Raw genomic sequence first — 21,519 nt, 5'->3', positions numbered from 1 at the left:
CTCCATCCTTCTGCCAGGGAGGCTTGTAGCATGCAAGAAACTTCAGCCCTTGCAAAAAATGCTTGCATTTACAAGCTACAGATGCCATGGTTTGAACAAATCACCCACTTACCCGTATTTCTATGAAGCCTGGTTTCTTACATCATTCTTAAGTGATCATTTCGACATCACTAACCTTTCTGTATCTGCAGCAGAGGGGCTTGCATGTTGCATTTTTAATGCTCTGTCTTAAATGCTTCTGAGGTCATTCCATGGTGGAATGCTATCTCCCTCCACCTCCCTCCCTCCCTCCCTCCCTCACTCCATCCCTCCCTCTCTGCATCCCTCCATCTCTCTCTCTCTCTCTCTCTCTCTCTCTCTCTCTCTCTCTCTCTCTTTCTCTCTCCATGCACACACACACACACACACACACACACACACACACACACACACACACACTCATGAGAACAGGTGTTTGCCAGAGAATGTTCTGATTTACTCTTCAAAGATAATAACATTTGTTTACACAGACAGACAGACAAACACTGGAGCCTTCTTTGGGGCTGGGTCAGTATAGACTTTTCTTGAAGAAGGGTATGTGTGCACTTACACTGACAGGGAGGTGTGAGGACTGAGAAAGGATTGCGGAAGAATTCCTGAGAGCTAATGCTCTGATCGACCTACTTTAAATATTTAATGCTGAGAGGAGAGACCATTCCCTTTCTTTCTTGTTGTTTCCTTTTTTTTTCTTTTTCAGTCCCCTTGTAACACCAAGTAGAAGAAATCATATGGGGCAGGCTGTGTAGTCCTAAATCTTGTATCATATATTGCCTGCTTTTCTATAAATCAATGCACCCCTGTATATTCCTTTCTGTTGTCATGACATTTACATCCAGATTCCTAACTGGCAGCATGAGAAAATAATTGCAACCTCAAATATGTGGACTATATGTGTATGATGTTACTGAAATAGCTTTTCACTATGGTTTTAAAAGACACTCAAATTATTATATATGTAATAATTAAAATATTCATTTACTTTTAGCTGGCCTCCTAATATGTTAATTATAATTACTACCATTATATAGCTATAACCTATTTTCAGGAACTGTTAGGTTCTTGATTTACATAATTCTCAAACTCACAATACCCTGCAGGATAGGCATTGTTATGGCATAAGGGTAGGGGAGTGAGGAGTGGGGGCTAAGATGTGGGGTGGGGGGTCAGGGCATGAGGAAATCAGCATAGAGAGGACAAAGACATTTAAGCTCATAGCCAGAGGAAGCAGCAGACCTTAGATATGTCTGACTGTGGAACCCAGGCCCAGCTCTTTTCTGCTAAAGGACTGACAGAGAGTCTCTGTTTGCTCCCAATGATTGTATGTGATAGATAAAAGAAAATTCAGAATGTTGGCTAAGTCCCTGTAAAATAAATACTAAGAGACCCCTTTGAGAGCCATGTGTTTGTCAGATAGTTTTCTATGGGTAATAGGTTGCTGATGCCAATGAAAGTGACTCACTTGCCCTTGGAGACACACACTCAAGGAAACAGCAGTTTCATGGTGTGGGGTGTGTTCAGTGTTGAGAGGGAGGGCCCAGGGTCTTGGGGTACAGTGTGAAAATGGGAATGTCTTCAGAAGACATCAAGAAGCAATGATTCCTGAGTGGATTATGCAGAGGGAAGAAGAGGTATTGGCCTTGGTAATCTCTGTCAAAAGCGTCAAGATCACACCTGAGAACTTGGTCTGAGAAGCAAACTCTGATAGTGGGTACAACCTCAGCTGTGGCAATTACATGCATTAAGCTAAGAAGTATGTGCCTTTCCCCATATCCACCATACTACCTTTTTAATATTTTAAGCATATATTGTGTGAGACCTTAGATTTTGGGAGGGGGTACATGAAAACAAATATAGTTTAGTCTTCATGAGACTTTTATTTTTTTAATAAGAAAGGGAGAACTGTATTCCTGTATTCATAAAAGGAGACAGAGTTTTGGGTTTCCTGACAAAACAGAAATATGCTACGGCACATAGAGAAGGGGATGGTTATTACCAGCAGAAGGATTTACATACTCAGCCATTCATTCATCCATCTATCATAGCCACCTGTCCATTCTGCCAGTCAGGCAACATACACAAACAGAACATTCATTAGACATCATATAAGGTATTGGCACATCAACTGACTCTGATGTCCGCATTGTCTTTAATATCATGGTGGTCATGATAAAGAATATAAGCAGAGCCATATGGCCTGCATAAAGGCACAATGATGGAGAAGCCTGTTTGTGCTTGAGAACAATGCTTATGCCATTTTTCTGTAGCTGCAGAGCCTGGAGTAGAAGGTAGAAGACTGTGATGGAAGCCTATGTTGACTGGGCAGTAAAACAGTAAATACTAGAGAATCCTAAATGGTAGACCTGCGTTTGGGGACTTCTGTGGGACAGGGGAGTCACTGAAAGATTTTGAGCAGACGAGTGATGAGATCAGAGGTTCAGCTTTAGGAAATCGGTGTGGTTGAAGGAACAACATAGAAGTGGAGTCATGCTATGATGTTAGACTCTGCAGTTTTCCTATGGCTTGACCCTATGGACTTGAAGCAATTAGTCAGCACTTATATTCTTTAAAATATTTATTTTTTATTAAAGTGTGTGTGTGTGTGTGGTGTGGTGTGTGTGTGTGTGTGTGTGTGTGTGTGTGTGTGTGTGTGTGTGTGTGTGTAGCCCATGGGGGTCAGAGGCAGCAGATCCCCTTGAATCTGGAGTTACAGTCAATTGTGAACTGTCTCATGTGGGTTCTGTGAACTGAACCAGTGTTTTTGGCAAAAGCGGTGGACTTTCCTAACTACCGGACCATCCCTCTAGACCCATCATGTATGTTCTTAACTGCAGCTGCCTTCCAGCTGTTAAGCATCCTGGCTGTTGTGTAGTCTCCCTCCTGATTTGGACCCACAGTCCTTCAGCAATTCTCAATACTGTATTATGGCTATGACAACCATTTTGTAATATATGTGCACACCCAAGACATTATTGTTGAGTATATGCAATTACAATGCTGGATTTACTAGAGCATGGATATCCAGCCATAGATTTGAAATGTGCTTCTCATTCAGTGTATCTTTATGAAGGAAAAAAAAGTAAGCTTAATTCATGGCATTTCAGTGTGAAGGACTTTTCTAGGACAATGTCAAGACACTGTTTGATATGTGACTGTCTTCGTATGACACATATGGTCCCTTCAGCAGAGCTGTATGAGGCACCGTACATGCAAGACATCTTGCTTTGTATGCACTGATGTGCCTCAATGCAAATAAAATGTAGAATATACTCAAGGCATACAAAGTGAGGGTGAATTTGATTAAATGGAGCATGTAGGGAAGGTTGACCTTTCTAGCCCATGGTTCTAATGTCTTAGCCAAGTTGATTCTGCCTACTTCCTAGTCCTGGCCAGCTCTTGACTATTGGTGTATCATTCTACCACCTAGGTAGCCTTTTAGCATCCTCCTGAGTCTACCTGTCATGGCCTGTATTTAACATCAGTGTCCTTTGTTAAGCCATCCTTGATTAGTGCAGCCAGAAGTACACACACTCCCCCTGTGAATGGTTCTTGTAGTTCTTGTCTAGAGTAAGAACTGGGACTTAGTGGTTGAATGTACATGGTTCCATTGCCAGCTCCTTACAACTCCTATAACCTCTGTAAACCTGAGCTAAAATGTGGGGACAATGCCATTTACCCCCAGAATTTCTTTGATAGCTAAATGAGATGATGTGTGCAAAAAGTTAAGCATGACATGGCTAAATTATCTCTGTTCAGGAAATAGTCAATTTCTTTACTCATGCTCTCTTATTTGTCTTTGTAACTCTTGCCTACAACGATCTCTGAAAGAAGCTGTCTTAGCTCCTTTGACATAGCAAATATTCCATACATGTGTATATACCTAAATATGATTTCTGAATTGGAGAATGAATTGCATAGAAAAAGGCTTGACAGATACAACTTCAGGCTTTGGTTGCAAAGGATAGTTACAAAGGACAGTCCTAGGAGGAGGGTATGTTCTGAATTAGCTTCACCCTTAGAGAGCAATGGAAGACCTCTTCCTGGAGAATTCATCTCTCCTTGGCAAGCCCTGGAGGAGAGCAAAGGAAGGCAGGCTCTCCTGGCCTTTCCGCTCTCCTCTCCCTTCTTCTATGGAAATGAAGAGCAAGACCTGCGGAAAGATTCCTGTGTTAGGTGGTGGAAGTTCTGGCACCTAACCACAGTGTTCTCAGAGGTTGACTAGAATGTCAGGCTGGGGAGTATCTTGAGAAGGAAATGTTCTTCTTTCTTGCTTCCTTTGCTCTCTGTGAGAAGCACAGGCTGTCCCCTCTGTTCAGGGACCGGCTAGAAGAAGTGGCCCAGGGTTATGCACCTTGTACTCCCGGCCCCTTAGGCTCTTTAAGGGCATGTGCTGAGCTCAACAGTTCACCAGCTGCTCTTCAGCTCATGGTCGATTTCATCTCACTTGCTGTTTAATTCATCTTAAGAAGCAGATATCCTCATTGTCTAGCATTCGATCAGTAGATTGTTAAAGGATTTTTTGCGTTATATTTTTGTTTTATTTATTTTTGGATAAGGGCAACATTGGTAATAGGTGGATCTGATAGAGTCCAACTGGAAGGATTGCTCTTGTTAAAGTCTGTTCAGATAAGTGCCAGGACGTCTGTGTGGGAGTTTCGCCACACGAAGATGGGGTCGCCATATATTCAGGTACATGTCAATATTTTGATAGTCTGTTTTCTTTTCCTCAGGCGATCTCTGGAATACTGAGTTTGTATTTCATTGATGGGCTAGGCATAATACCCAACCTCCAGTACAACAGCTTTTATCTTCCATTTGCTTGATACCTTAAGCAAAGGTCATTGGAGAAAACTGTGTGCCTCCTACTCAGGCAGAAGTGAGCGGGGAACTTTAAGTCAGTTTACAGGACCAGTTCAGTTTCTTCTTTAGCTGGTTCGCATTGCAGTCAGGCAGTCATTCTCCATTTAACTCTTAACTACCACTCTCCCCGTTTCTTTGCCAAGCACCTCCCCACATCTTCATTACCTACCTGGCCCCTGAAGGGAAGAGCTTTGAACCTTGATGTTCTGAGATTTATCTTGGAATCAGGCTAGGCCAAGAAAGCGTGAACTTCACCACACTGTGAGCCCATTGGTCTGTTTTAGCACTTGTGTATTTTTTTTTTTTTTACTTTGAAATTTTGCAGAGCTGGCCAGGCCACACCATGTGTGATATCCATTTGTAATTATTCACACGTCCTTTGAGCTCTTTGCTATGAAGGCATGGCTGTTGAGGCTGTGAGCAAATTCTTCCAATTAAAATGTGTGCATGTTGGATAAAAATAAAATTGGTGTTATGCTTCCATGTGCAATTAAAGTCTAAGTTTGAGTTTTCTGCACCATGTCATGAGAGACTGGCTTGCAAACGTTATACAGTAATTAAAAGAGATTGTAGAAACAGGTGAGTGAAGTAGTTTTTGATATTCCTGCCTTAGTGATCCCCTAGAGAAGTTGAAACCTTTGTGAGTTCAAAAAATTTGTATAAAAAAGGAGACATTATAGGCTCCCCCTGTCCTTCAGGAATCAGGAGGGGCATTTCCCATAAGGAAGATACCTAAGGAGGTATAGGAGGAGGCCCTCTAGTTGACTTGGGAAGGGTACCCTGGCCCTTTAATCAAGAAGAAAAGCACCTTGCCTTTCCCTTTGCTCTGTCCCAATTGAACTGTGCAACTGTGGGGTCAGGGTAACTCCTGAGCTTATTTTGCTGTCAAAGTGTCTGTGTTCACTTGAGTCCAGAGAGGATATCTTCTGTTTGTGTCCTGAGGGTTTCTCTCTCTCTCTCTCTCTCTCTCTCTCTCTCTCTCTCTCTCTCTCTCTCTCTCTCTCTCTGTGTGTGTGTGTGTGTGTCTATAAATAGTTGTGGGATGTATTCCTCCCAGTTGTTGGTTGTAACCGTAAAAGATGCAAACAGCAGTTGCTTCACAGTTTAAACCTAAGTCTTTGTGCCCACATAGTGTAGGAGAAGTCTTTCCCCCCATCAGCCCTCTCCTTCAACTAATTATATGCCTTGCCTATGCAACTGTAATTATTTCACCAGCCTCTGCAAAACCTCTCTTTAAAATATAGTTGGAAAAATAGCAGAAATGAACCTATTTTGAGAGCTCATGTGGTAAAGCAAATTCCACCAAAGGAAAGGGATCCTCCTGGTTGGAGACTTCATTTCATCAGTGACAGCATTTCATCACTTGTAAGTTCAGGCGATGGTGATATCCTAGTGATGTACCCACTTTCCTACTGGACCTGAAACACACACTTGATAGATTTCTTTCATTAAGAATTAAATGCACTGCAGTCTTGACCTTGTCAAATGGTGGCATTTTTTTCAACCACAAAACTTTCCATGTACACATTTTCTGCAATGCCCTTGGAAGACCGCATAGTCACCCTTGCTATTTGTAAAGTGATTTTGTGTCAAACAAACATTTTGGATGTCATTTTCATCCAAGTGCTTGATCAGTCTTTTAGCTCAGTTGATTTTAAAATCGCAACAGTATTAGAACATCAGCATCAGAGTTTTAAGATTGCAACATCGAGCTCAACTATAGGCACATGATGGGACTCTACCTCTTTATATTAAACAATGTAAATTTACAAAGTAAATTGCACAGTGAGCACACTCCATCCTGCTCTCTACCTTAAGGGTGTCACTGTTCCCTCTCTAGGGCATTCCTTATTATGGGATAATGCTGTTTTAGAAGCTTTAGACTTTGCTTATAATGCTTTGTGTGTGTGTGTGTGTGTGTGTGTGTGTGTGTGTGTGTGTGTGTGTGTGTGTTGTTTTGTTTGCAATGCCATTTTTCATCCTTAAAACTAAGCTTGAGTATATTAGGGAAGGGGAGGCAAGCAATGTTTTGTGAAATTAAGAGAATTAGAGTTGGGAATGTTTTCTGTACATGGTACTTTTCTTTCCCTAGTGTTATTTCATGACCACATCTAAGTCCATGCACTTACACACCAGACAGCATCTTTTAACCTTTAGTGTGTGACAGAGGGCAGGCTGGAGAGTTGTTAAACCCATGTCCTGTCTACTAGGGCTCACTCACTGCGGCTCCTAAGCTCACTTACTGTTGGAGGAACCTTGTGGCTGGAGTGCTTCTCCCTGGAATGTGGGTAGAAGTCAAGTGATAAATTCTTCTGACTGATTCCTAACACTCTCCCTGAATACTTCTTCCTGTTTCTTCCTTTTGCTTGCTTGAATCTTTGATAGCAATTGGAATTATTATCATAGAATGTAAAACCCTAACTTTGAAGGATACTTGGTGCCCAAATTACCTCCAGGATAGAACCACCCATCCATCAGGGTGCTCTTATGCATTTCAAGCTGCTGTTATAAAGAGGCCATTATGCATTTCCCCACTTTGGCTTCAAAAACTAGCAGCATATTAACAAATACAGATAGATTCCTTACCTTCCAGGCCTCACACTGTGACATTCTGCTTCGTGAGCTGTGTGTGTCATGGTGTTATGTACCACTATGAAATGTCTGTCCTATTGAATCACAGGAGAGGGCTGGGTAAGCAGAGGCAGAAAAAACACTCAGAATGGCATGTAGGGATAGGCCAAACAAGTCCCCAGAGCTATGGAACTTTCAAGATACAAATGAAGAACTTCCACCAGGAAAATGGATGGAACTAGAAAAAACCATTCTGAGAGAGGTAACCCAATCAAAAAGACAAACATGATATGTACTCACTCATATGTGGACTTTAGACATAGAGTAAAGGATGACCAGCCTACAATCCACACTGCCCGAGAAACTAGTAAACAAGGAGGACCCTGAAAGAGACAAACATTGTTCCCTGGAGAAGGGGAAAGAAGGCTCACGATCTCCTGAGCAAATTGAGAGCATGGGAAGAGGTGGGAGGGAGCTACGAGAATGAGAAAGGAAGAAGAGGAAGGATGCAGAGGTCATGAGGGAGCAGAAAGGTTGAGTCAGGTGAAGAATAGAAGAAAGGATATGTGATAGGTAGGGTTTTAGTTGGGGGGGTGGTAGGGGAGGATGGGAGGGAGAAGGGAACTGGGATTGTCATGTAAATCAATCTTGTTTCTAATTCAAATAAAAAAATTTTAAAAAAGAAATAATAGACTATATCTCAAAGACAGAACTAGAGAAATAGCTTTGGCAATTCATGAAGGAAATGAAAGGATACCAGGAAAAAGCACACACACAATAAAAGATGGACGATACAGGGGAAAACAAACAATCAAACAACAACAACAAAAAACCAAATGAAGAACTTAAGTCAAGGCACAAAGGCCAGTAATGAAACATCTCTAAAATGATTACTAAGGAGTGTGTGAAGTCATCATTCAGCACTTACAGTGATATAGTGATTGTCATTTTAATATCATTTTCATATCCGCTCATGTATTGCTTCTTGGTGGAACATTAATGGAGAGGTGTGCTGTCAGGTGACTCTGTTAAGTGAATATTATGGCATATCCTTCCACAAACAAAACTCCCTGATGTTGCAAGGCAAGGTGAATTGATGTGGCCACCATTGTAGATGGAGTCATCCTTGATGGAGCTGTCTTTATGTGGCACATAGCTTCATTTAGTTTTATAGTAGCCAAAGTTAGCAGGGCAGGGATGGTTGCAACCATTTTTAAATGAGGAGGCTCATCAGCTAAAGAGCTACATAGCATACAGAACAGAATCTTCTTGCTCACAGAAGTGTCAGCAAACTCAAAAATAATCAGTAGCCCTACTATAAATGGATGATAAATATGCTGAGAAAGAAGTCAGGGAAACATCACCCTTTACAATTGCCACAAACAACATAACATACCTTGGGATAATGCTAACCAAAAAAGTGAAAGACCTGTATCATAAGAATTTTGAGTCTTTAAAGACAGAAATTCAAGAAGATACCAGAAAATGGAAGGATCTCCCATGTTCTCGGATAGGTAGGATCAACATAGTAAAAATGGCAATCTTGCCAAAAGCAATCTACAGATTCAATGCAATCCCCATCAAAATCCCAGCACAATTCTTCACAGACCTTGAAAAAACAATTCTCAACTTTATATGGAAAAAACAAAAGACCCAGGATAGCCAAAACAACCCTGTACAATAACAGAACTTCCGGCGACATCACTATCCCTGATTTCAAGTTCTATTATAGAGCTACAGTCCTGAAGTCAGCAATCCCTAGAAACACCAGGGGGCACAAACGGAAAGAGCATTGGCTATGAGCACCGTCCCTGGCCTTGCTCTCTCCATAATCCTTGGTCTTATCTAACCTTCTGTAGTGAGAACTATCAGAGATAAAGCATTCTCAAGTTTGCTCCAACTTGCTTAATTGGTGTTCTTTTTCACACTGCCACTGTACCTCCTGCGATAATTTGCGTTTGTGGGCTCACTTGCCACCACTTTTTTTGGATGCCTCCTACCTGGCATCATACATGGTGAGACCCAGGGAGTGTCCCTTCCCCTCTGATGTGAACCTGCATCAGGACAGCCTGGAGGAGCAAGCAGACATGCTGGGTGGGTCACTCTGTGACATTCATAGCCAGAGGGGATATCTCATGCCTAGTGAAGAAGAACACTTCCAGATTTAGAAAGGCGAATGACTCCTTCTCATTATTTCCTTAGACATAAACACTTTGCATGCGTTCAGGGAGGTTTCTCTTCCTAAACCTCCCAGTCCTCGTTTTGTTTTGTTTTGAAGTTCTGTTTCTTATCCATTGTGATGTTAAAAGAGATTTCATCTCTTGACTTTAAATTTGAATCCCTCCACAGATTAAACTCTTTCTCACCTAATAGGTACCAATTAAGTAGAAAAACAAAATTCTATTTGTAAAAACCCTTCTACAAATAGATTTATTCGTTATGGTGACACCTTCCTCTTTTATTTTCTGGACGTACTGGGCATGTATGATGATGGAGGCTAAATCCTTAGAAATCTGGACTGGGAAAGGAATGAGGTGTTTCATAGGAGAGCATAAATCAAATGAAGATGCTATCTGTTAGTTAGAGTTCCACCTTATTAAACTTGAATTCTGCACTTCTCAGAGCAGAGGCAGAGGTGCTTAATAAGTGTTAATAATGACTAATATCATATCACAGATGTTAATTGAATGTTGATAAGTATCTAAAAATTACAGTAATAGAGACACCCTTCAGCAGGCAAGCATGGCGATGCTCTTCCTGGGCTGAATTCTGCAGATTTTTTTTTTTTTATGTGCATGAGCAATTAAGACAGGCTTTTCACACCAGTCAAATGCAGATATTTTCAGTATTTTTGTGGTGCCACCCGGCTGTGCTGCAACCCAGACACCAAGTCTGAAGTAAGGGAAAAGTATTTGCTGCTTAATCTAATATCTGGGGAAATTCTTGAGCAAAAATCCTGAGAATAAATAGCCCTTAGCAATTTGACCTGGATTTGAAAAACATCTGGGATTCCTGACATTAAGTGACTTGTGTATGTGGGGCCTTCATGCATAAGGAGTAGGGTGAAACTCCAGTTAACCCATGATGCTGGGTATCTGTAGTAGCTATGGAGGTAGCATTCCCTTTGCTCCTGTGAAGGGACTGGTTTTGCTCAGTGGCTGGATACAGGTCTAGAGGTGCCCGTGCATTCTGATGTCACCAGCTTGCTCCTATTCCACCTTGAACTCTGATCACACTTTTATAGAAGTTAGTTGAATAACGCTGCCGTTGAAGACTCTGAAATGTTTGGAATAATGGGAGATAGTTTCCACAGGTCTCATGTTTTCAAATAGTTTGTGGAAAAAGAAGCTGATTGCTGCTGGTCAACTCTTGAGTTTTTATTCTGTGGGGTTGGAATAGTGTGTGGTTTGCAGTTGTTCCAAGGCAGGAGGGTGTCTGATGGTGGTATTCTTGCTCTTAGTATTTTAGTGCTATGCAAAACAATGGTTCTCTCTAAAGTTGATAAGGTCCCTATTTCCCTTTAAGCTTTAGGAATATCTAGGTTGGTACAGTGGACCATGCTTTACTTCTGAGCTAAACCCAGTATGACAAGGGTGGCCTCTTGCCAACAAGTTGAGAAATGAGTTTACTTCAGTCATAGAAAAAAATCCACAACAGAAATTCTTATGACATCGATAGTCTATTAAGTAACTTGATGAAATATGCTAGATATATAAATTCTAAATATTTTCATAATTGAAGTTATATCTATACCAGATAAAATCTCTAGGTTTTATATAAACACATTTGCATGGCCTGGTATACAAGCAAAATCTGTTTCAACTATGGATGTCCATGTTATCCTTGAGTCTCAGATAGTTTAAGGTTAGTGCCTACTTTGTAGGTATTAATTCTGGAAATTTAACTTACCAGTGTAGCAAAAAGAATGACAATAATTTATGACATTTTATGAGCTATAGGTGTTATCTTGAATGACTTAACATGTGCCATATCATATAATACTTATAACAACCTTCTACCACCAGAACTATTTTAATGAGGAAACATGTTGGGGGAGCCATTCATTTAACCAGGATGTCATAGTTGTGTGTGAGGATTAAGACCTAGCTATATTGTTACACCAGAGTCCATCACCTTCATGGACTCACCCTTGACCCAGAGCAGTCAGGAGCAGAACTGCTTTTCATTTGAGAAAATGAGCTATGCAGAAACTTACATCCAAGAAGAAAGTCTGTGGCTTGCTCCTCACACCTTTGTGGCCATACAGGTGATCTGGGAAGAGGGACGAACCATCCTACCTAAACAAGGTGTTCTAGGCAGAGCACTTGTTTCATACCTTTGATTGCAAGCTCCTGACCCAGATGGCCCAAATCAGTAAACAGGGTGTTGTTGGTTGCTGATCCCACCTAGCTGAGAGCAAGCACCCTCGTTGTCTGCTTTCTTTTTGGAGTATTCTCCTCCTCTCTGCTCTGTCTTCTTGGCTTAGCAGATGTGCCATCAGATTCAGTGACAGAGGGATTCGTGACTTCCTCATCTCACCCACAGATCCAAATGGGAGAGAATTTCCTGTCTTCTTGGGATAAAAATCTCCCTTCATGTTTGTTTGACAGCTGCTGCTCCGAAGAGCCCACTTCAGAATGACTTCCAAATCCCTTCTCTGGTGTAATGTTACCATGTTTTTGGCTACACAGAGGATTTTCCAGATATAGATGCATACCAAGCAGTTATGTAGACAAGGGGGAAACTGTTGTTCATGAAGCACCTTTGCTTATAGTTGGTGTATTGGTTCAATGTATACTTACTAATTTTGAGTCTTAGTGACTGTGTCCTTAAAGAGAATATTTCAAATTTATTACCTTTGACAAGTGACTATTTTCTTTGGCATATGTAGGGGTTATGAAAGACTTTAGAGTTAAATTATACTTTAATTCAGCTTGGTATCACTACATGTTGAGATGAAGTTTTATACTTTAATTCATTAAGAAAAACTAACCAAAAATAAGTACTGGGTTTGATGCTAACTACACACCTATGTAATGAAAATAAATTTGCTAATGGATGTTTTTAGAAGGTTTATAGTAGTGGTTCTCAACCTATGGGTCATAACCCTTACTGAGGTCAAACAACACTTCACAGGAATTGCATATCAGATATTTACAGTATGATTCATTAACAGTAGCAAAATTATAGTTATGAAGTAGCAACAAAAATAATTGTTTGGTTGGGGGGGGTCACTATAGCATAAGGAACTATTAAAGGGTCACAGCATTAGGGGGATTGAGAACCACTGCCTTATGGCCTGAAATAGCTATAAAAGACTTATAGTACCATACTGTATAAAAGTTTTGTGACTGGCTATTGTGTTTACAGGACCTTTCTTGGTGCCCCCAACAAAGCAGGAATCATTAGTGAGGAGTTAGTCCTTTGAATTTCTTCTACATTTTCCCCCACTGGCAGCAAAACTACCATGCTTGTTAGTACCAACAGCAACAGCAGTATTTACTAGGCATTTAAAATGATTTAATTTCTTTTTCCACTTAAATGAACAGGTTACCCTACCCTGTCATCTCAATTTTGACTTGCCTACATAGCTACATAGTGTGAAAGTGAGGTCACAAACTTTGTTGGCTCCATTTTACATATTAAGAAACTCAAGCTCAAAGAGATAAGGGCTTCACTCAAGGTTGGTCCCTATGAGAAGAGATAGGACACCTATGTGTCCATGCACCACACAGTAGTCTTTCTGGGACATAGGAAACCTGGAAGGTTCCTAGTCATGTAGTCTTCTAGAAATTGGGATGGTCCTTGCTTGTCCTTCTATGGCCTCATTTTGTTCGTATGTTTTAAATTCAAAAGATGTTAAGTCTGTATTAACTTTGATTAAGAAGGCATTTCTGATGTGTTTTCTTCATATTGTATTTCTCTGTATTAAGAGAAATATTATAATCTGTTTTTTCAAGTAATTTATATCCTTATTTAAAATAAAGGAGCAAATGCTGCAATAAAATTAGTCTGGGCACTTTATCTAAGTCTCTCAGCAAAAGCACAGCAAGGTGCCTAGAAGTTTGACAATACAATTCCTAATTTTGTAATTTTCTGTTCTGTTTGTGAGCTTTTTGTTACTTATGGGGTTTAGTCTTGTTTTATTTTGTTTTCTTAAAACAGGATTTTGTTCTATAGTCCAGGTGAGCATGGAACTCACTATGTAGCCCAGGTTGGCCCGAAACTCCTAACATTCCTTCTTTCTTAGCATACAAAGTACTAAGATTTTTAGGCATGAGCCATCATACCCACCTCCGTGTCCATATTTTTCATCTGCTTTTGTTCACTTTGAAGAAAGTGTGTTACAGTTGGACTGTGGTGGTGCACATTTTTTATCCTAGCACTCTGGAGGCAGAGACAGATGATCTCCCTGAGATCGAGGCCAGCCTGGTCTGCAGATCGAGTTCCAGGATAGCCAGAGCTGTTACAGAGAGAAACCTTGTCTCAAAGAAGCCAAAAAAGTATGTTATTGAAGTTGATCATGGCTATTGAATGTTTTTACAGTGCTGAGCATCTAACTCAAGCTTTATTCCTGTTAGACAAAAGTACCCTATACCAATCCCAAAGGACTTTTATTAAGATTGTCTCTAGCAACTTCCTTTTCTTTCAGTGATAGATGAGAAGGAATGAAAGAGAGACTCCAAATGACATCAGTCAAAGTGGAGCCACTGAGATGTGAGAACTGATGCCATCTGAGGGCCTGTACACATTGACTTTCCTTGTCGAAACAAATGTAGGCTACCAGGTTGTTATGACTTTCTCAGGATGAATAACTAATGACTTATGTAGGTGTAACAAAAACACAAACATTACACCAGTAAGCCCATGTTGGGGAATGATCACTAAAGCTGACTAAACCCCAAGTGGGAATTCAAAGCACACACCCTGTAGTGTTTACTTGGGACGGAAGACTGCCTTAAATCACACTCAACTGATTAATCAAAATGATGCTTTGTTTTCAAACTCTTCATTGTTTAAAATTTTAATATTAGTTAAGACTGGTAGTGTGTGCATGTTAGTGGATTAGGCAGATTTGAGATTTGATCAAATATTCAAATCTAGTTAAAGTACTAGTTAAAATCTGATTGTTAACCCTGTGTGTGTTCAACAGAATCTTCATCCAAGCCCTATGGCAAACTGCAGAAGGTTGGGATGTGGGATCTGCCAGCATCAGTTATCTGTGTCCAAGAATATGTCAAATACATTTTCAATGCCTCCTGCTGAGACTTGACAGTAGCTGGAAACTTGACCATGTCTCAGAGATAATATAATTTGACCATATTATTTCATGTTATTCACATGCAGTTTCCTCATGAAGGAAAAATAATATGTTTCTATTGAGTTGCATTGTTGCAGCATATACCTTTTCTGTTGCAATTGCAAACCCTTCTAGAATCAATATATTATAGTTAAGGATTCAGGAAGGGAAAACTACTTGGGTAATTTTCATTATTTTTTATAGGCCTGGCACTAATTAGTTTTCATAGTTGTGCTGTCCAAACATGATTACAAGATACAAATAGATTGAATTTTGGAAACAGTTCCTAACTTTGCTTATGATGTTTCTTGCCATTTTCCCCATTATTGAGATTTGTGTGTGTGTGTGTGTGTGTGTGTGCATCCTTTTTTTTTTTTTTTTTTTTTTGTGGCTAAAACACAAGTGTTTCATGGTGGATATGATGTTAGTCATCAAAAGTGTGCCTAGAAAAAACCAGATACTTCCTTAGGAGAGGACACACATTTATGTTAGCTTTCTACCAATTTGAAGAGGGCCACTAAATAGGCTGGAAAATATAATGTCTGGTTTGAAGTAAAAATAAAATTATTGGGTTAGTGAGATAGCTCAGTGGGCAAATATCCATGAGCAAATTCTTGCTCTTCCATGCTCATGTGTAAGGGTCTAGAAGGTTCCTTTTTGAGTACCAAACAAGAAAGGGTTTTCTCTAGGTCTTAAACACTCCCCCAATCAGCAAATTCATACCCATTCCTTAGTTCATCTAGTCTTTCACATTTATTTATGTATCCCTTCACTCATGTAAAAATATGCACGGAGGGAGGGGGAACTGTGGTTGGTATGTAAGACAAGAAAGGTCAACAAACCACTCATATAGAAACAGTGATACTTGGGCTTTCTAAGTCTTCATTACACATTACAGATGAATGATTGAAAAATACATTCAAGAGTAATTTTTTAAAAATGAAGGAAGAAACAACCGGCTCATGACAGAGCAATCTACCTGTACATGGTTAAGTGAAACCACACTCATAATAAGGAATCCAGTTTAAATGAGCCTGAGATTTTTCTCTTCATTCTTTTATTTTTGAGATTATAATGTAATCACACCATTTGCCCTTCCCTCCAAACCCTCACAGTAGTACTCCTTGCTCTTTCAAATTCATGGCCTCCATTTTCATTGAATTTTTCTTACATGCATAGATGTATATGTATAGAATATACTCCTAAATGTAACCTGCTTGGTCTGTATAATGTTATGGAAATACATATGTGTATTTCCAGGGCTGACTACTTACTATTGGATAACCAGTTGGCGTTCTCTTCCCTGGGGAAGACTATGTCTCCTGACTCCTGAGTTGCCTGAAGCTCCTTATGTAAGGGGTTAGGCCTGGGCTTTCCTCCATCTGCCTTAGCATGCCTATTGTTCTTGTCCTTGTTCAGCTCAGATTTAAGCAGTCATGTTGGTGAGACCTTAAGAGTACAGTTTCTGGCATTACTAGAAGACACAGTCTCCCAGCAAATTCCCTGATCTTCTGGCTCTTACAATCTTTCTGCCCTTCTTCCACAATGTTCCCTAAGCCTTACATGTGGGAGTTGTTCTCTAGATGTATCTCTTAGGATTGGGCGCTACAACTCTGCATTTTGATTGACTGTGGTTTTCTGCCATGGTCTCCATCTATTTTAAATAATAAATTCCTTGGCCAGGGATGAGGACCACACTGATCTTTGGTTATAACGCTAAATATTTAGAATGTACTTAAAGGTGATGATGTCTTAGTAAAGTCGCAGCTGTAGGCTCTCCTCCAAGATCCATGACGTCACTAGCCGTGGATAGTTGACTAGGTTTCTGTGACCCAGAGATTTTTTTAAAAAACAAGATTTATTAGCACTCTTTCTGACAAACTCGGTATTTATTAAATATGATTTTTCTCATCTGGTAATTTCATCTGAATTTAATAACCCAAAAGTTTTTGTAAACCCACACTCTTCTTTCATTATAATGCTTAACCATATACCTCATAAACTGTTGGTTTCTATGAAATATAAACATGTAACCCAGAAATTTTGGGGAAATACTTTTATTTTGATGGAGGAACCAGATTTTAAAAACTCACTTAAAATAATGGAACATTAATTTTCTAAGATAGTTTCACCATGTCCTCACATTAATAGTGAAAATAATTGCCTAGCTTGCAGGACCGTAACTGATTGCCTGCCTGGGCAAAATCACTCCAATCAATTCTGTACCATTCATGTTAATGTCATTTGTGTCTCTGCTTTAAAACCACAGTAATACCTGGGAAAGTGCTACAAGGTGAAAGACAGACATGGCAGTGACAGTATCATTAAGCTTTGTTGATTTTCAAGATAAAACATGGAAAAAGTCAGGGTAAGTCACATAGTTGTAAATCTGTTGAACCCATTTTCCAATTCTTGGTGTGAAACCCTCCACGAGGGTGAAAAAGGATCTGTAGTCTGAAACTTCAGAGATAAGAACATGATGAGAGAAAAGTATGTCCTACTTCAGTAGCCATTCCACAGCCAAAGTGAGAGCCTTTCCCCAGTTACAGCTTGTCATATATTCACAGAATCTGCTTGGTCTGTGGAGGTGGCTGGCAGGAATAGTGAGTTGGAATTCATTCTATCTACTAGAATTGAGTTCTCTATCCCCTTCTAACCTCTTACCGTAGTGACTATTAGATGACCCGTCACAGGTATTCAGTGGAAACGGAAAAAAGGTGTTGCCTAAGAATAGCTATCTATGGAATCTTGGCCCATTTATGTCTTGGATGAATTTTGCTTTGAATACAAAACAGTTCAATGGTTTGTCCTCCTTTTTTTAGAGAATGCCATGTTTTTTTAATTTAACTTAAGCTCTTATGACCAAGGGACTTTATTTTCCTCTTTCTTTAAAAAATAAATTTTATTAGCAAAAATTGCAAGTAAATAAAAACATCACACAACACAATTAACCAAGTCCAAAGTCTATACAACTCAATGACATTTTATGCAGTTAGAATAGGCATTTGGAGAATCTTCCCATTAAAATTTACACTTTTAATATTGAATATATTTTATTCACTTATCCACCCCCCCCCAAATAACCTAGAAAAACAATTAGTTTTATATCCCCTTTCATAATGTGTTGATCATCTGGATTCAATTCCTCCCTCATTCCCTTATATTGGGCCTTTCTTTAGGTGATACTGTACCCACACACATTTATGCTTAAATATATATTATTGGCTAGATTGCACAAATAAGAGAAAACAAGTTTTTTTTTCTTTTTTTCTGAGACTGTGATAGTGCTTCTTTTGGATTAATTTCATTTTTAGAGAGATGATAATTGATGTGCTGATATATGGTGTCCTCTTCTCTTTTTGTTGTTGCTTTTTTGACATTACACACTGTTCTTCTAATGGTTAGCAGTCATGTTCTTTGTCTTTGCTGAAGTTTCCCACTTAGAGAAGAGTAGAGCTTGACAAGTGTCATTTTGAGTGTTAGCAATGGTTGATGTGAGGCAAGAAGAATCAAGTTTAAAACAGAAAATCAACCCAGCATTTGCTTAATAATTCACTGTTTGCTGCAGTAGAATCTTATCTGGCCACCCACATTCATCTGCTTGCTGACGTAGCTTCTGCTTTGCAGAAGCTATTTTTTGCACCTTTTGTGTCTTTAGAGGAACCAAGTGGGCCTGCTTGCTTGTACTGATTCATATCTTAAAGTGCACAGGGTGTCCTGAAGTCCTGCTTCGGGGATGCAGTAAGATGGTGAGGGGTCAGGGAGGAGGGAGGGGAAACCCTTTAATTACTTGTAAGAAGTGGTCCAAGGACAAGGCATATTTTGACAGTTGGGTCATGATTCCTTAGTTCTTTTTGGAAAAGTTTTGAAATTATCCTGGCAGCAATACAGACAGCATTGTTGTTATTGTCTTAAATAGTAAATATACAATGTCCATCTGTGGGTATGATAGTCATTTTCTTTTAAGATGGTGTTTTGCTGTGTAGCCCAGATTGACTTAGAATTTAGTCATCCTCTTGCCTCAGATTCCTGATTCCTGGGATGGCTGACCTCTAGCACCACAGCAAGATGCATAGTAGTTTTCTGTTGCTGTTGTTGTTTTTGGCCTCTCATGCATATAGAACCAGATGATTTCAGATAATTAACTCATATGTTCCGGTTAAGTAGTTTGATCTTCCTTGCATTTCTTCAGATTAGATTTGGATAAATATTAATGCAAAGTACAATGGAGTCCTTTTCTTCACTACATGTTCACCTCAATGGAGGCTCTAGACATTTTTTTTTCTTGGTGTTGGATTCCTAGTTTGGAAATTAATTTTAGCACAGAACACAGCGGCTCAAAAAAGGCATTATTCTGAGGTTATCTGAGAATATGCAGTTTACCTGATGACTCTCCACAGAAGCTCCGTAGGGACTCTCTGAGGCTAGGAAGTGGAATGGCAGCCTGGGCTACAGTGCCACAGGTTCCACATCCAGTGATTTGTGATTTGATGTGATTTGGTGTGTGTAGTGCTCATGTGTTTGCACATGTGCAGGCATGTTTGTGCACACATGCATGCATGTGGAAGCATGCCTTGGGTGTCCTTCCTTATGTACTACCCACCTCAGTTTTGAGACCGTCTCTCCTTGGCTTGGGATTCACCAAGCATGATATCTGTCTGGCTAGTGAGCCCTGGGATCCACCTATCCCTGTCTCCCCAGCCTCATGCTTGCCAGGCAAGTACATTATCAACTGAGATATCTGTAAATGGAGTTCTTAATATGTCTAAATAATAAAAACCCAGAGTCAGATATAGAAGGAAATGCTGAGAGATAGGAGAGAAGGAGCAAACTAAAGCCACCTTTACCTCATTAGCTTCCCAGTGAAAAAGAGAGTGAGTTCCAGTTTCTTCCCACTTATATCCTCTCTCAGCCCACCATCTCACTTCCTGTTTCCACCCAGCCATCTCACTTCCTGTCTGTCTATATATACCTCCTGACCTCTATGGTTAGGTAGTGGCAAGCTCCATCCTCTGATCTTCAGACAAGCTTTATTTGTACAAGCAAGATATCACCACAGCTACCCACCTAGCCCTAGCACATTAAGTTTTAACTATAGTGTTTTTTAATTGCTTTTGCTCCCTCTTAATACAAATACTCATCCAAAGATTTACATTGTGTTAAAACAAAGGAATTTTAAACTAAAAAGTGATGTTATTTTAAGAAATAAAATCCCAAATTTTATTACTTGAGAGCAGGCAATTCCTACTGATGAAGAGTAAGTGTGCCTATTAAGTTAACTGTGAACATCAGCATCTTAATGTTCTTGTTCATCCTTCAGATTCCCAGAAGTTGTGCATGAGCTTTATTACCTTTAGTCTTTCTCAAGATGGGCAAGTGACCAATAGGAGGAGAGTACCGTGTGTCTTCTGGTACCCTGTCAAACAACTAGGAGAACTTTGGGAAAGTGAAATCACTATGACATCACTTTGATGTACTCCACAACATGGAGAGAGTTGGGAAGCAAAGATGATTGGGATGGGGTTTATTGACATGAGGATAGCAGGTTAAGAGCTAAATTTATTATTCTCTCCTATCAATTTTACATGTAACTTGAGGAGCAGTTTGGACCTGTAGTGAACACCTATACAATCTTCCTTGACCTGATGGGTGTATTCCATCTAGATAGACCTATGTTGAACAGCCTTTGATTCTTTTGATGTTCATGATTGGTCCATTTTCATCATAACCTCCTTAACTGGGAGAGTCTCATTTGACAGTACATTTTTTTTCTGGTTGGCATAGCCTATTTCCACCTGAAGTTTTAGTAATCCTTATAGGTATAACTTTTACAATATGATGGGCAAACAGGTCACCAGAAATGTGAAATCACAAGTACATCTTTACATTTTATGACAATATGTAAAAAGCACCATGCTAGAGTCAAAATAAGTTGTAAGCATCTTGGCTACATCTTCAGTGATGTTTGCACTGCAGTCCACTTGGGAAAATATGACTCCATTTTCTCTGACACTCTTACTTGTCAATTTAGACTGCAAACATTTTGGAGTACATCAAAGTGATGTCATAGTGATTTCACTTTCCCAAAGTTCTCCTAGTTGTTTGACAGGGTACCAGCAGACACATGGTACTCTCCTCCTATTGGTCACTTGCCCATCTTGAGAAAGACTAAAGGTAATATTGAGATTTTTACTAAAGGCAGCATTTTTTGCGTAATTTAGCTTACAAGAAAGTACCTTCTTGAAGTCATCTCATGGAAATCTGTGTTCGTTTGGACTTTGGCACTGGTCACACTGTTTTTGAGAGGTCCTCTTTCTATTACCTGTTAACTTCTGACCTTGTTGCTCCCTAGTAGTAGTTCATCAGTTGTATCATGCAGGTGGTGGGGACACAGGACACCTACATTTCAGCAGTTGTGATCCAATGTGTGTGTGTGTGTGTGTGTGTGTGCGCTGTCTTCTCTCTAGACAGGACCTCTTGTAGCCCAGGTTGTCCTATGTAGCTAAGGATGATCTTGAACTGCTGACCCTCCTGCCTCCTCTTCCTCCTCCTGAGTGCTGGAATTACAGGTGAAGGACACTATGGCTGAGCTCATGTGTTTCCTTCTTTCTTTTTTGAAACAGAGTTTGTGTGTGTGTGTGTGTGTGTGTGTGTGTGTGTGTGTGTGTGTGTGTGTGTAGCTTTAGAGTCCTTCCTGGAATTCACTCTGTAGACCAGGCTGGCTTTGAACTCCCCGAGATCCACCTGCCTGT

At 40.0% G+C, this 21,519-nt stretch overlaps 1 protein-coding gene across 3 annotated transcripts in view; it reads left to right on the top strand.

The window, feature by feature from the left end:
• Nucleotides 1-21,519, top strand: part of Hivep2 (HIVEP zinc finger 2) — a 74,752-nt gene that overhangs the window by 25,396 nt on the left and 27,837 nt on the right. The window contains exon 2 of one of the 3 annotated variants that reach the window (XM_035440381.1): nt 17,037-17,135. The exons of the other annotated variants lie outside the window; for them this stretch is intronic. The gene's annotated coding sequence lies outside the window, so the exon portion shown is untranslated. The remainder of the gene's footprint in view (nt 1-17,036; nt 17,136-21,519) is intronic. 3 annotated transcript variants of the gene reach the window in all.

Source organism: Cricetulus griseus, chromosome 2 (assembly GCF_003668045.3).
Source record: "Cricetulus griseus strain 17A/GY chromosome 2, alternate assembly CriGri-PICRH-1.0, whole genome shotgun sequence".
NCBI lineage: Eukaryota > Metazoa > Chordata > Mammalia > Rodentia > Cricetidae > Cricetulus > Cricetulus griseus.
This window is presented reverse-complemented; position numbering and strand designations above follow the sequence as displayed.